This window comes from Ostrinia furnacalis, unplaced genomic scaffold, assembly GCF_004193835.3.
Source record: "Ostrinia furnacalis isolate ACB-3 unplaced genomic scaffold, ASM419383v2 OfSCF2829, whole genome shotgun sequence".
Taxonomy (NCBI): domain Eukaryota; kingdom Metazoa; phylum Arthropoda; class Insecta; order Lepidoptera; family Crambidae; genus Ostrinia; species Ostrinia furnacalis.
The window spans coordinates 179320-194047 of NW_021133068.1; the positions used below are offsets into that span (position 1 = coordinate 179320).

Sequence of the window (14728 nt, forward strand, 5' to 3'; positions counted from 1 at the left end):
AGGTACCTATACATGCCTATCTAAGTAGCGTGGGCAAGCCTCCTACTAGGTGGACCGACGATCTGGTAAAGGTCGCGGGAAGAGCCTGGATGCGGGCAGCGCATATTTAGTAGGTACATAATATTAATGTAAAGTTTCATCAAAATCCGTTTTGTAGTTCCGGCTTGAAAGAGTCAAACATCCATCCTTCCTCTATTACTTATTCTGTGCCTTCCTCACACATTCCTACCTACCTGTAGGATTAATAGGTATGATTTAAGATAAGTACCTACCTAAGTACTTATGATTGCTAAATAGGGCAATAAAAGCGCGTCAACTTTATGACTCCATTAACTTCGTTTAAGGCTTATCACCGATCGATTTTTGTAATCAGATATTTGCGCAGGATCAGTAAATGCATTAGCTGTGTCCACAGTCAATATTGTAACAATATCCACATATTGTGGCTGGCACGAGGATGATTCATATTTGCATTAAACTGACCGTGATAACACAAATGTTTGTGATTCTCAACATTAACTAGTTAATAGTTAATTTGATGAAGAACAAAACACCAAGAAATAATGAAGAAAGGAAAAACTTTCTGCGCTAATATTAAAGAGGAAAGATTTGTTTGTTTGTATTGAAAAGGCTCTGAAACGACTAAACCGATTTGAAAAATTGTTTTTCTATTAGAATCCTACATTATTTCCGATGTACATAGGTACGAAGTTCGCCGAGTCAGCTAGTTAAAATACATGTAAGTACCTACTTTAGAAACGCTACGTACGGAAAACGCAGCGTGGGACGTCCACCTACAAGGTAGCAGGGAAGCGCTGGACGCAGGCCGCTACTAATCGATCAACATGGAAAGCATTGGGGGAGGCCTATGTTCAGCAGTGGACGTCCTATGGCTGAAATGATGATGATGATGATGACCTATATCAGCAGGACAGTTTTTGACCCCCTGCGAAAAAACGACGGGGTGTTATAAATTTGACGTGTCTGTGTCTGTATATCTGTGTCTGTGTGTCTGTCTGTGGCATCGTACCGAACGGGTGAACCGATTTTGATTTTGTTTTTTTTTTTTTGTAAAAAGTGAGTTAGTCGGGAGTGTTCTTAGCTATGTTTGATGAAAATCGGTCCAAGATGGCCGTGCCGCCACAAAATGGCGGAACAGATCGTCGCTGGAAAATCTGTATAAAGGGTCTGACTTTGTACCGATTTGATTATGTAAATCGGTATCCCGACGCGACATTACAGGTTTAAATTATTATTTAATTATTAGTTTTTAGAGTTAATTTTTTGTGTCGGGGTTTTTAAATTTTTAATATTTAATCAGTGTTAAAGTGGCGAGAAGGTGTAAGACATGTTAGGACTTACGTCAGGACTTTAGTATTTTTCGAGTAGGTAGTTGTAAGTAGGTATTGTAAATATTTAATAATGACGCAAAATACAATAGTTGCCTAGGTAACTTAACTTACCAACAAAGTAATCGAAATGACCTTTTTAAGTTCAAGTTCAAATAGTGTACCTAAAGGTAGCAGTTTTGCATAAACACTCCTGTCTTTGTCAGCTAGAAGATTTTCTAGCTGACCCGGCGTCGAACATCGCATCGCCTATGTTCAAAATAGCCTACACTGAGTTACAGCCTTACTTACAGCCCACATCAAAACAAAAAATTAGCGATAAGTACCTGCCCGGAAAAGTGGAAATGGACGTTTCTTCTTCTTCCATTCTATAAGGAGATTTGATGTTTACATCAGGACTTCTCTTTACCACTATCGAATCCTAGGCATAATAATACACCTTCTCTTCATTCATCTATAGGCTTTATAATGTAATTTTAGATTCATGTTGTTATTGAAAAATATTCATTGACATCACGACACTCGCATGGCGAGCCCACTCCTCGTGACGTATCCGTTACGTAGGTATTCGAAAATTTATTTTTGGCCAGTACATTAGCGTACAGTGCGACCGGTGGCTGCCCGCGCGCACAAATTCAATCCCAGCGCGCCAATACGCATCGTTACATAATTTAAAAATCGAACACTATCAGTTCCATAGTTAAAACTTATCTGTGAGTTCTGCCGGCCAGTGTTTTTAGTTTTTAACGTTCTGACACATCGAGTTTCATTTATTTTTGGTGAGTTCTCTTTTGTTTTTTCTTTTTTTGACATTGATAAGTCCGCTAGTTAACTTAAAGTACCTACAAAATTATGGAAATTAAATCTGAATATTTTTTCCTTGTATGGAAAATTTTAAGATATTTTTTGTTAGAACTAATGAAAAATAAAAAATTGTAGATGCTGCGACTTTACAATAATACATTATGGGGATATTACACATTATCTAACTGTCGGACATGAGAGATTTAACTATCAGTTAATAATAATAAATGATAATTAACATTTTAAACATAAAAAAGTTTGTATAAGTATAATATTATTAAAAATGTTGTTGTGATTTAGGTATGCCCGTTTTCACCATCAATCCCTAATTTTTAAGTAACACCTATGAAAACAAAATTCCTTTTATGTGTTACCATAGGATTTACTTAAAAATTAGAGATTGATGGTGAAAACGGGCATTAGACTTCCAGAAGAAAAAACTTTTCATTAATTTAATAATACCAAATTAACACTCACTATGTAAACATGAAATTAGTATTTTAAACTATTAGTTATGTTGCATAAACTAACTACTAATTTCATAAAATTATCACTTCACGGCATTTATTGCAACAATATCTATTTTAACGGTAAATAAAATATTTAAAATAAAATAGATATTGTTGCAATAAATCCCGTGAAGTGATAATTTTATGAAATTAGTAGTTAGTTTATGCATAGCATTTCAAATTCCATGTAGGTAGGCCCTTTCAAGATAAACGTCCCAAAATTAGCTGCCCTACCACTTCGGAGAAGAAGTGACGAAATAGACTCATGCCCGTTTTCACCATCAATCCCTAATTTTGAAGTGACCCCTATAGACACATAACAGGAATTTTGTTTTTCTATAAAAACATCACAACCACCACACACTAGGTGGACCGACGACCTCATAAAGGTAGCGGGAAGGCGCTGTATGCAGGCCGCCACCAACCGGCCATTGTGGAAATCATTGGGGGAGGCCTATGCTCAGCAGTGGACGTCCTATGAAATGATGATGATGATGAAAACATCACTTAAAAATTAGGGATTGGAGGTAGGGTTGCCAGGCGTCCGGATAAAGCCGGACATAGTTAGGCTTTTTGATTGCGGTCCGGCCAAAATAACCACAGAATAAGGCACGCACGCATCAGGACGTTAGGCAACCGATGATGATAGTACTCACTCATGAGCTCACTAATTGAACCCCCCCCCCCCCCGTCGCATGTCCGGCTTTTAGGGTAAAATGTCCGGCCAAATGAAGCACATAGTCCGGCTTTTGTGTTTTTGGACCTGGCAACCCTAATTGGAGGTGAAATCAGGCATCAGTCACCTTTAAGAGGCTCTCTTTGAACAGGCGACAAATCTGTATCTATAAATCCGTCACTGGAATCTGCATTACATTGTTTTAATTAAAGAAAAACAACTTTTGAAAAGATTCTTTGCATGCTTAACCCTTTACGGCGCAAGAACGTATTTTATTATTTTTATATCAAAAACAGGTCGTATGAGGTATATAGAAGATGGGAAAAATAGTTAAAAAAAACACACTTGAAAAAAAAGTATTTATTTTTGAAAAAAACATGGTGTTGCAGAAGTGCATCATGGTGTAAAATCGTACCAAAAAGTAGGGGGTAAGAGAGGTTTATGTGTCAATGTTTACTACGCAGTTTAATCTTATAATGTACCATTACGCGGTCCATCAGGTCCTCCCATGTGATGATAATATTCTGCTACTATAAAAGGCCCCTCTACAGTAATGTTTCTTTTGTGACTTGTCAACTCTACTTTACTACGGATGTGAGGTTCTTGCCAGCAATGCTGGATACCCGATTCACAATCTTATTAACTCTCCAAGCTACCAAGGATATACCAACGCCATCATAATTTGAAACCTGTTCAACTGATGTTAAATCTGAGCCATCATCACTATTTTCCCATTGGTCCAGAATATTCTCCAAGTCCTCAGTCGTCCAAGATTGGGTCCTGGTACCTGGATGTGGAAGCCTCGAAGTCATAATGGGTCTAGAAGAAAAGAGATAGATATTAGACACATAGTAAAAATGATAAATTTAAAGCGCAATGATGCATAACTGCATCATAAGAAAATTGTCCTCTAATTCTGTAAATACAATAAAAATCATTTCAAATATATCAAATTATTGAAAACCAATAACTTACCCTCACTCCACACCAATTTCAGATCAATATTTTCATTAACACCAGAAAAACAAAGAATCAAAATCACCACCGAACAAAACAAACCGGATTTTACAAGTTTCTCACTTTAGGTGATCACAAAAATAAAATAGCGCCATCTAGCACAAACAGAGTTAACTAACTCGTAAGGGTGCTTTGCTGCAGATATGCCGCACTACGTTATAAGGTATTTTTGTTACTGTTTGAAAGATTCTATGAGTTCAAGTGGTATGATGCAGAACTGCAATTGAGCGCCGTAAAGGGTTAACTAATCGTTGCATGGTAAAGAATATCAGTCAATGTTCTGAGATTTCTTTAGAGACTTACTTGGTCAATTGTCTTACAAACAAAACGAATTGTCTTTCAATCTTCGAATCGGTAGGTACCTAACTCCAAAATCCTGGGGGGTACCAGTGGGTGCCTTAGGACTTATGACGGGGGGGACAGGTGGGTGATCGCCCCGGGTGCCAACCCATGCTACGCCGCCACTGGCGAGGTCCAAATGCTGCATGATTGGTTATTTTTGACATGACATTGACAGATATGTCAAAATCCACTAATCACGCAGCAGTCAGACCCTGTCAGACCCCACATCCACGTCCCGCCATCTAGCGGATCTTTCATTCGCGAAAACCCTCATTGTGTAAAGCAATCGTAATCATTTGACAGTTCATAACGTACGATAAAGTCACAAAAAGTCAATTAAACAAAGCGTTTGTCTGTCAAATAATTACGATTGCTTTACACAATTCCACCTCTGGCAGCATTGAGATATAATATAATGTATGTACTTACCTACTAGGTACGTACCTACAGTAATATTACTTCAATGCCTGGCAGTGCTGTTGGTTTGTGCGTACTTACTTATAGCAGAGATCGTGGGTTCGATCCCCGGTCATTACAAACATTTGTGTACTTTGTATTGATCTGGGGTTCGATGTGTAAAGTACTCGTATGTTTTTGATATTTTAACCTATATTATTATTTTAATTTGATTTTTTACTTTTAGTAAGCCTCCATAATGGTTAAGACTTAACCGACTATAGTGACCTATCATAGTATAGAATAAAATAAAATCCAACATGACCTGTATGTAGGCCTAGAATGCTCGCCGCGACCTAAGCCGCGACAAGATTTTATCGTGCCATTTTATAAATTTTACGCGCCCAAGCATTTTGACACATTTTGACGTCTAAAATAATCGAAAAGATTTTTTAACGGCGTGCTGCGCAAACTTCGAACGGCTGAATAATGACGTCATAATTAATTTGAGTACCTACTAATATTTAAGAAAGATTAACTGTCCCGAGCTGAAAGCTACCAAATGGCTAGACAGACGCTGAATGTAAAGTAAACAATATTAGTCCATAAGTAAACTTAGTAATCATATTAAAATAACTAATTTATAACAACGTTTGCTATAGAAATAACGCAGACATAGTGTAAATATACGTAGATATATTTTTCTTTGTCTTAGTTTATATTAAAGCCTAGAGTAAATAAAATAGTGCGTTTTTTACATAGGCTACTTTGTATGGAATTTTTTAACTTCTTCTGTTTAATATCTATAAATAAGTAGGTTTTTAATTTTTTTTAAATGATGAGGAAAACACAATAAAGCCACACAAATCTACCGGAGGCCTAGCATTAAAAACGTCAAACCACTTTTCTCTAAAAAACGGGAAAATTCAAAATGATAGTTAGGTAGTACTTTTCAGCAGTTAGGTAGGTACATACGACAACTGATATTATTCACAGGTAGGTACTTTGGTATTACTGTTTATTTTTTTTGAGCCGACTTCGGCCCTCAATCATCACTGGGCCCTAGGTACAAGCGGCACAAGCCCAGACTGTTCACCGGGAAAGAGGTGCCTGGGTCCCGTAGGTGCTCTTGGGAACCCAAACGTAAAAGAATACAAAGTACAAAATTTACTCGTAGTATTTTTTTCCACATTTTTTTATGATCGTTGTTGTTTCCTAATGAACTGGATTAATACCGAAAGTCAAACTCATTGATTGCTCTTTTGACAATAATAAAATCGCACGGTGGAAATTTTAGGAAAACGTGATCTTTTGCAATGATTCACGATTCAAATTGATTTGAGTTCAACTTTTTACAGTCATCATGACCTTGCGAATTCGCAGACGAGAAACGTCAACTTACTTACTATTACTACCTATTACATGCAAGTAAGTAGGTACAATGTGGTATTGTCACGTATGAAAATCAATCATAATACCTACTCAACTACCAAAATCAGTACTTTTTTCTTTCATTTTATTAATCAAGTTTGTTAGAGAGATTTCATCCTTATGCTTAACCCTAACAATCGATGCAATAAAAATACAGGGTGTAATTTTTAACAGATTTTAGTTGGTTTGGTGGCAAGTTTTTTGGAAATCTTTGAATGCAGTTCTATTTCTTTTAAAAAATAAAGGAACGTTTTCTTTGAGTAAAATTTTCTATCTACATTATTAAGAGTACCTACTTTCCCTCCAGGTGGCATAACAAAATTTCACCCTGTAATTATGCACATGAAAAAAGGAATAAATGAATATAACACTGTAGCTTCATGTAATGTGCCATTTTACTACAAAAATGTACTGGATGCGCTGTCAACTGCATACTGAGAGTAAATAAATAAATTAACTGAGATAAATGTTGAGAATGCGTTCTATTATTGTGGGTCAATCGGGCTGTCGATAGTGATTCATTTGCTGTAGTTCGTTGTCCTTAGAATAATATGCCCATAAAATAAGTAATCGAAGTAAAACAAACAAAATAAGACCCATTTGAAACTTCTTTCTGCAGGAGACAGACTTTTCGTCAAATGCAAATTGAATGCAAAACCATGAAATTAATTGTTCTGAGAATAACTAAGTAGTACTAAATTAAACCTAGAAGTGTCTTAGAGCTGTCCTGTCCCTTTGATTAATTTGATTGGAAGGGATTGCTTTCTAGCGATCAGACAGCGTCCACTTACACTTCACAGAGAAATACTCGTATTTATTGAAGAAAGTGCGGTTTAACGTGAAAAAACTATTGTAATTTGTTCGGAAGGTTTTTAACCGTATTAATTAAGTTGGTAACCAAAATTACTTAAATTAAATTATTACCACAGTTACATAATTAATTTAATAAGATGTTGACACTTTTTTCTGAAGACCCATTAGTTCGATACGCTATCTTATGAGTGATAGTGATGACCTCGGGAGACAAGGGTCACGGGCGATAAATTTGTTTTTGTTAATAGATAACGCTTATCTAATAAGTTATCCATTTAATTGTATACTTACCTACTTCTTTATTGCTCGAGTAAACCTAGTCATCTGAGATCAGGTCATCATCATCATCAACATAATTTCAGCTAGAGGACGTCCACTGCTAAACATAGGCCTCCCCCAATGATTTCCATATCACCATGTTGGAAGCGGCCTACATACAGCGCCTTCCTGCTGCCTTTATGAGGTCATCGTTTCAACCTAATACCGTCCACTGCTGGACAATGGCCCCACTGATTGTCTTGCACTGCCCGCATACAGGTGCTTCCTGCAATCTTCACCAGACTGAATGGGAGAACTGCGGGATATTACGTTTTCCAGTTCGTGGTCGCCACTTGTGAACTTTCTTGGCACATACTCATAGCTCGTAGACTACAGTTCTACGAGCTATGACTGATAGGTCAGACAGATCCTGGAATTCCTGCCCTAATGCCGACGTCTGATAAAGTCCCTGATATTTAATTCGGAACTTATCTGCCAGTAAGTAATTGGCCCTAAATTCTTTGAGAATGAAAGTAAACAAGAGCTATCCTATCCACGTCGTTGTGGCGATATCTGGCGATATGCACACAATTTGACCGCCAAAAAATGTTACGGAAATATCAAATCTTACTGTGTCAAGGCGGTTAAAAGTTAAAAGTGTCAAAACAGGTAGATTTCCGTGACATGAAAGTAAATTTTACCTTTATCCATCAGACAACAAACGAATAATGGTCTTGAACTACGGCTAACAGTTTATTTGCTAGAAAAAACTATGAATTCAGATGCCCGCATCCAGGCGCTTCCCGCAACCTTCACCAGATTGTCGATCCACCGCGAACTTTGGGATGAAAATCTAAAACAAATGCATAATTATACAGTAGCATGTATGTATGTATTAAACTTGGACGTAAAGCGTGGGAACGTCCACCACAAGATGAACCGACAACCTCATAAAAGTATAGCAAGAAGGCGCTGGATGCAAGCCGCTAGTGCCGCTACCAACCGGGCGATATGGCAACTATAGGGGGAGGTCTATGTTCAGCACTGGACGTCCTGTGTGTGACTGAAATGACGATGAATTAAACAAATTGGTAAAAGCATTGAGTGTGACGTACCTATACTGCGTTGAAGATTGAAGATACGAGTATATCAGATGATCAAGCACTTATCACTAAAGCATCTATCAAGATATCTTGATACATCTCTGATCTCAAGAAGGCCTTTCAAGATGTGGTTTGTGGTGGCATATCAAATCTCCGCGGCCAGTAGCAACATTATATCGTTATACTTAATAATACACTAGCTTTTGCGGCTTTAACCATAATAATATGACTACAGATAATTTACTAGATATGACTATCGTAAAGGTAGCAGGAAGGTGCTGGACGCAGGCCGCTACCAACCGGGAAACATGGAAAGCATAGGGGGAGACCTATGTTCAGCAGTGGACGTCCTATGACTGAGATGATAATGATGATAAATGACTATCGGGCGGTCACAGAAAAACAATATCGCGCGGGTTTCCCCCTTTCAAAAACTGACATACTTACTTACTATCCTAGGATTTTCTCTGAGTCTCACACTCTATGCCAAAAGAAATTACTCGTACATCTCAATCGATTTAGTGATTTAAGCCTGAAAGGACAACATCCAGAATGAATGAAGAACAGCAATTTTTTTTTCTCATTGATTTCTTAGTAAAAGTTGTTAATAACTGAAAGTCTTCCTGAAAATTTGGAAACTGTTAAAAGTAATAATTTATTTAAAGAGACCTACTTGTCTTCGTGCATATTATGGTACCTGGTTCCTAATTAAGTACTAAATACCGTTAATTGACTGCAGCAAGGTCAAATCGATAGGCATTATTGTTTACAAAATGGGACTTTAGAACATCATTATTACAATGAAGTAACATACATCATATGAAAAATTGTCTGTATGTTAAAAATACTAAACTTTTCTTTAAAATTTTGACGGCTTCCTAGTAGAGAAAATATTACGGATTTGAATCCGTGGGGGACAATTGATAATCACCACCATATATGATAATAATGAGCACCACGTCATATTCCTGAAGTCATGTAAGAAGTAAACCTATTGTATTGTGTTACGTATCCATTAACTAGCCGTCATCTAAAAAACAAACTACTTACTTTTTCGAGGTTAAGTAGATAATTGGTGCCTTTAACCTATTTACTGCTTAGCTTCGGTCAGTCTGATTCATCCTTTAAATATTTGACTGCAACTAACCTATATTCGACAAAGAAGATGCATGTGTTTTTTTAGGTTCTACAAGGTGTTTGGAAGCTGGGTCCAAAGCCTTAAGAAGAATAATTTGGGATTTTGGTATTTCTCTGAAAAATCGTAGTTCCCTAAAAATATATCAGACTTTGGTTAGGACAAACATAGCTCAAAATGTTCTAGAGACTAGTAAATGATATACACACTAACACTCCCATAAGACTTTGCACCCGCCTACAAAACACCCTGTATTTTAATTTATTTTTTAGTCGGTCGCTAGATGCACTTCGTGTCATTTGACATGACTGTAGTAATATCAGACCAAGTGTTAAAAAGGTTAACAAAAATTAATTACCATAATTATTTCTGCAATAATTAACTGCTATGTGGTATAAGTTTTACCTAAAGCGATAAAGACGCAGGTGATATTAATTTGTTGGCACGTCGAACACACGATTATAAATCGTGTGACTTCTGATAATGAAAACACATTTTTATCTTAAGTTTTAAGTGCACTTGATTTTTAAATTTGCCTATAGGTAAATAACTTTATTATGCTACAGTTATCAATATTTAAGTGTTTTATGGTTTTATTCCACTAGTGTGTCGATTTTATTCTTTTACTATGTGCTTGCTAGTACCTACCTATTGCTCTATAATAGTGTAATGTTAATAGCCAAATTACGTAGTTACGTTTTATAGCCAGATAGTTCATAAACTTTTATTGTTGCCATTATTCAAGCAAATGTCATACTAATATTATAAATGCGAAAGTTTGTATGGATGTCTGGATGTTTGTTACTTTTTCACGCAAAAATTACTGAACGATTTTTGTTGAAACTTTACAGTACCTATTATTCTTTCTAACCCAGAATAACGAGGCTAATTTATGACGATCTATGACAAATTAAATTTCACGCGGGTGAGGCCGCGGGCAAAAGCTAGTATGAAATAATAATAGTAATATTTTTGATTTCAATTGAAGACCATTAAATCTTGTAATTTTTTAAACCTCCACCTGATCTGTATTTCAGAGCTAAGCTTTTGCATAATGATATATGGAAAGATAGAGACCCATACTGTGCCCATAGCCCCATACCACCCATACCAAAGAATAGGAAGAGTAAGGCTGGGTTGCACCATCTTACTTTAACTTTGACAAACGTCAAAAATCTGTCAAACTTCATACAAAAAACACCGGTTATCGTCATAGTTACGGTCAAAGTTAGGTGGTGCAACCCAGCCTAAGACAGTAACCTACATATACATCGATGTCGAAATACAAAAGAATTAAAGATCCCTGATCAATTGATCAATGGCTGTCAACAGGTCTAGCCAATTTTCAAGGAAACGTATCATATCTTTAAAATCAACTTCAAATTACTTTTTTACCAGTCAGTGTAGGTATCTACAATTTATCAAAAAAACACCCAAATAAGTTAATTTAAAGATAAAAATGTAATTGGTTTTCATTATCTCAATTATTAATTGATAAATGCTTTCAGGGATTAACACAATATGCAATTAATTATTTAGATAACGAAATGTGTAATACTGTAAAATACGGCACATCAGAGATTTTTGTTGTAAATTTGCCCGGCTTTTACCCGTGGTCCCCCCAACATGCCCCCCTGGTGGGTCCACGGGTAATTTTTTTTACCCGTTGTCCCACCGTTCTGAACAGTGTTTGCCAGTGGGTCTACGGGTAATTTATTTTAACCATGGTCCCACCGCACTAAGTGGCAAACTTTGCATGTCACCTATGTCTGGGATGAAATATCAAACGCCGAGTAGGATATGAGTGACTTTAACCCACATGTGTGATGTGAAGATATTATAAAGATATTATGGTGCCGTACCTACCTATAATTATTTTCTATATTAATTATAGATTTTTTTATAATATTATAGATACCTAGGCTAGGTGACAAGCAATGTTTGCCACTTAGTGCGGTGGGACCATGTTTAAAATAAATTACCCGTAGACCCACTGGCAAACACTGTTCAGAACGGTGGGACAACGGGTAAAAAAAATTACCCGTGGACCCACCAGGGGGACATGTTGGGGGGACCACGGGTAAAAGCCGAAATTGCCCATTACAACTAAACAAAATTCCAGTGTTTACCTTGAATTTTCCTAATAGTTACTATAGGTCAAGTTACTGGACGTCATTTGGCTGAAACAAACGAACAACTTAGTTAACTACTCGTACTTACTTTACCTATTGATTAACTTAAATGTAACAAACATTTAAGTTATTATTTAAATGATTTTCAATTGTGTTAGTATAATTATGTATTTTGTACAAAAACACTAGGTATTTTTTATGCAATACTTACTCATTATTATACTATGGTATTACATAAGGTGCAGTGTTAAGTTTGATGTGCCACCCTCAAAGCGGGTGCTATCGATAAAGATTTCAGTTCTTTATCTTAAGTGGCGATATCTTTGCTATCATTTTAAAACGTTTCCGCTGCCAATATAATCACTTAAAAGATTTGTTGACTGGAAAAATATTTATGCATTATCGTACATTACACAACCCACCTGGGCAGCGTGGGGAGTGTAGACCAAATCCTCCATTTGCCTCTAGTAAATTAAATCGCGTGCTCTTACAGGGGAGAGGAGACTAGTGGAGTGGACCATCACACACTTTTGGTCTTCTTTACCCCAAGCCTTTTCCCTATTTTTCTGTCTTTTTCTTCCATCATCATCATCATTTCAGCCATAGGACGTCCACTGCTGAACATAGGCCTCCCCCAATGACTTCCACATCGCACGGTTGGTAGGGGCCTGCATCCAGCGCCTTCCTGCTACCTTTATCAGGTCGTCGGTCCATCTTGTGGGTGGACGTCCCACGCTGCGTTTTACGGTACGCGGCCTCCATCCCAGAACCTTGCTGCCCCATCGGCCGTCAGTTCCGTCAGTCAGCGTACTATGTGCCCTGCCCACTGCCACTTCAGCTTGCTAATCCATCGGGCTATGTCAGCGACTTTAGACTTTTTTTTATTCAAACTGAGAACAATATAATTAAGGCGGACAATAGCCCAACAACAACCAACGGTGCTGATGTCAGACTGGCTAAATAGAAATTCCAGGAATGCGGGTTCGCATCGCGCCTCTTTACTATGTATTATGGTAAACCCACTCTTAACACTTGACAAGCTTTTTTAGCTTATCAATGTGAGTCCCACTCCTTCCATCTGGAGTCTCTTAATTCTGGACCACGACAATCATGATGAGCGACTTCCAGATCAACAGAGTCGAAAACACCTCTCCAATCTCAAGACCACAGTAAAAAACTCATAAACCTCATTTATTTTTGCAAATAGGCTTTTAAAAAGCACTTTTACACGTCCCAGTATTAACCCTACCACTGCTTCGGGACAATAAATGGGCCAGTGCTGAGAAGAAGCAGCGCAAGAAACTCAGTCACTATTGTCAGCCTCCTTTTCAAGGGTTTACAGTCTTTAAAATAGTCTTTTAAACATAGTCTATATAAATTATAGTCATATGTAAAACCCTTGAGTCTGCTTACGCTATACAACGGTAGCTGTAACACAGAATAATAATAAGTACTGCTGTAATAACCAACTTATCTCTTTAAAATAGTTACTTTGCATTGGCACTCTAGAGCAGGGGTGGGCAACCGGTCGATCGCGATCGACCGGAGAATATTAGTCTAGTCGATTGTGGCAAGGCAAAAAATACTACATGATTGTGTACTAAACTATGCTGTTTCATTAAAGATTTCAAGAAGTATGTAAGTGATAGCTCGCCCAGGGTCTCGTTAGTAAACAGTAGATCTTATGTCTAATCAAGTTGGCCACTCCTACCCTAGAGTGTCTGGCTAGCCAGGGGATATAAATCAACTAAGTATATCTTCAGTTATATTACCTCCTTTGCGTAATCCCAATAGTAGCACTATCAGCAATACGCGTTATCTCTGTAATCACTATCCACAGATTTAGATAAGCCAAGGTTCGGCTACCGTACCATAAACACTTGCTAATAGGCTATAAAATATAGAACTACTGTTTTTATTATATTTTATGTATTGTACTTAACTAACGAAAGAATTTTTCTGATAAAACAAAGACGTAGTAACTTCACATAACAGTTCATGAACTTTATACCTAAAAACGATGCTTATTTAGGTAGTTTACTATTTTATAAGAGAAAAGTTGAGTTCTCACCAGCACCATCTTACTTTAACTTTGACAAACGTCAAAAATCTGTCAAACTCCATACAAAAAACAACGGCTATCGTCATAGTTACGGTCGAAGTTAGGTGGTGCAACTCAGCCTTAGAAGGTTGACTCTACATGATATCATATATTATTTCACAATGCGAGCCGTTACGGTCTTGTCTTGGAATCATACATGAAAATGTTTTTATTGGGATATCTGCAAAGATATGTGACTCGTTCCCAGAGCTGCAACTCCTGTGGTAGCCAGGATCTACAGCTTGACCGCCAATAAAAACCCTACAAGTGAAGGGCAACTTTGTCCCGGAGGAAAGTTAAACGTCATTGGACCCGCAACGAAATGAATCAGAAGAACATAGGAGGAGTTCGGGTTAGGGTTAGGTTAGGGTTCTGTAGCTATCTATAATGATAATAACCAGAATGCAAAAGCTACTCCTAGACTTCTAGAACAAAAATTTAGAATGAAAAACCTTTATTTGTTCCTTAGTGTTAAATATTTTTCCTAGACCTTTCCTTATAAAATTCCAGGGATTGTTTTGGAGTGGGCGATAATATTGGCGCCAAATCTGACATCACTGACAGCTATCGGAGATAGGTTGAAGTATCGATTGGATCGACATTCGGCCTTGGGAAAACGCGACTTGAGGAATCGTAGAGAGCTGCGTTTTGAATATGAAAAA

General features: G+C 37.3%; 1 protein-coding gene across 1 annotated transcript in view; it reads left to right on the plus strand.

Annotated features, from left to right (window-relative positions):
- The first annotated feature begins 1923 nt into the window (after nt 1-1923).
- Nucleotides 1924-14728, plus strand: part of LOC114356555 (facilitated trehalose transporter Tret1) — a 37008-nt gene continuing 24203 nt past the window's right edge. The window contains exon 1 of the mRNA XM_028309762.1: nt 1924-2128. The gene's annotated coding sequence lies outside the window, so the exon portion shown is untranslated. The remainder of the gene's footprint in view (nt 2129-14728) is intronic.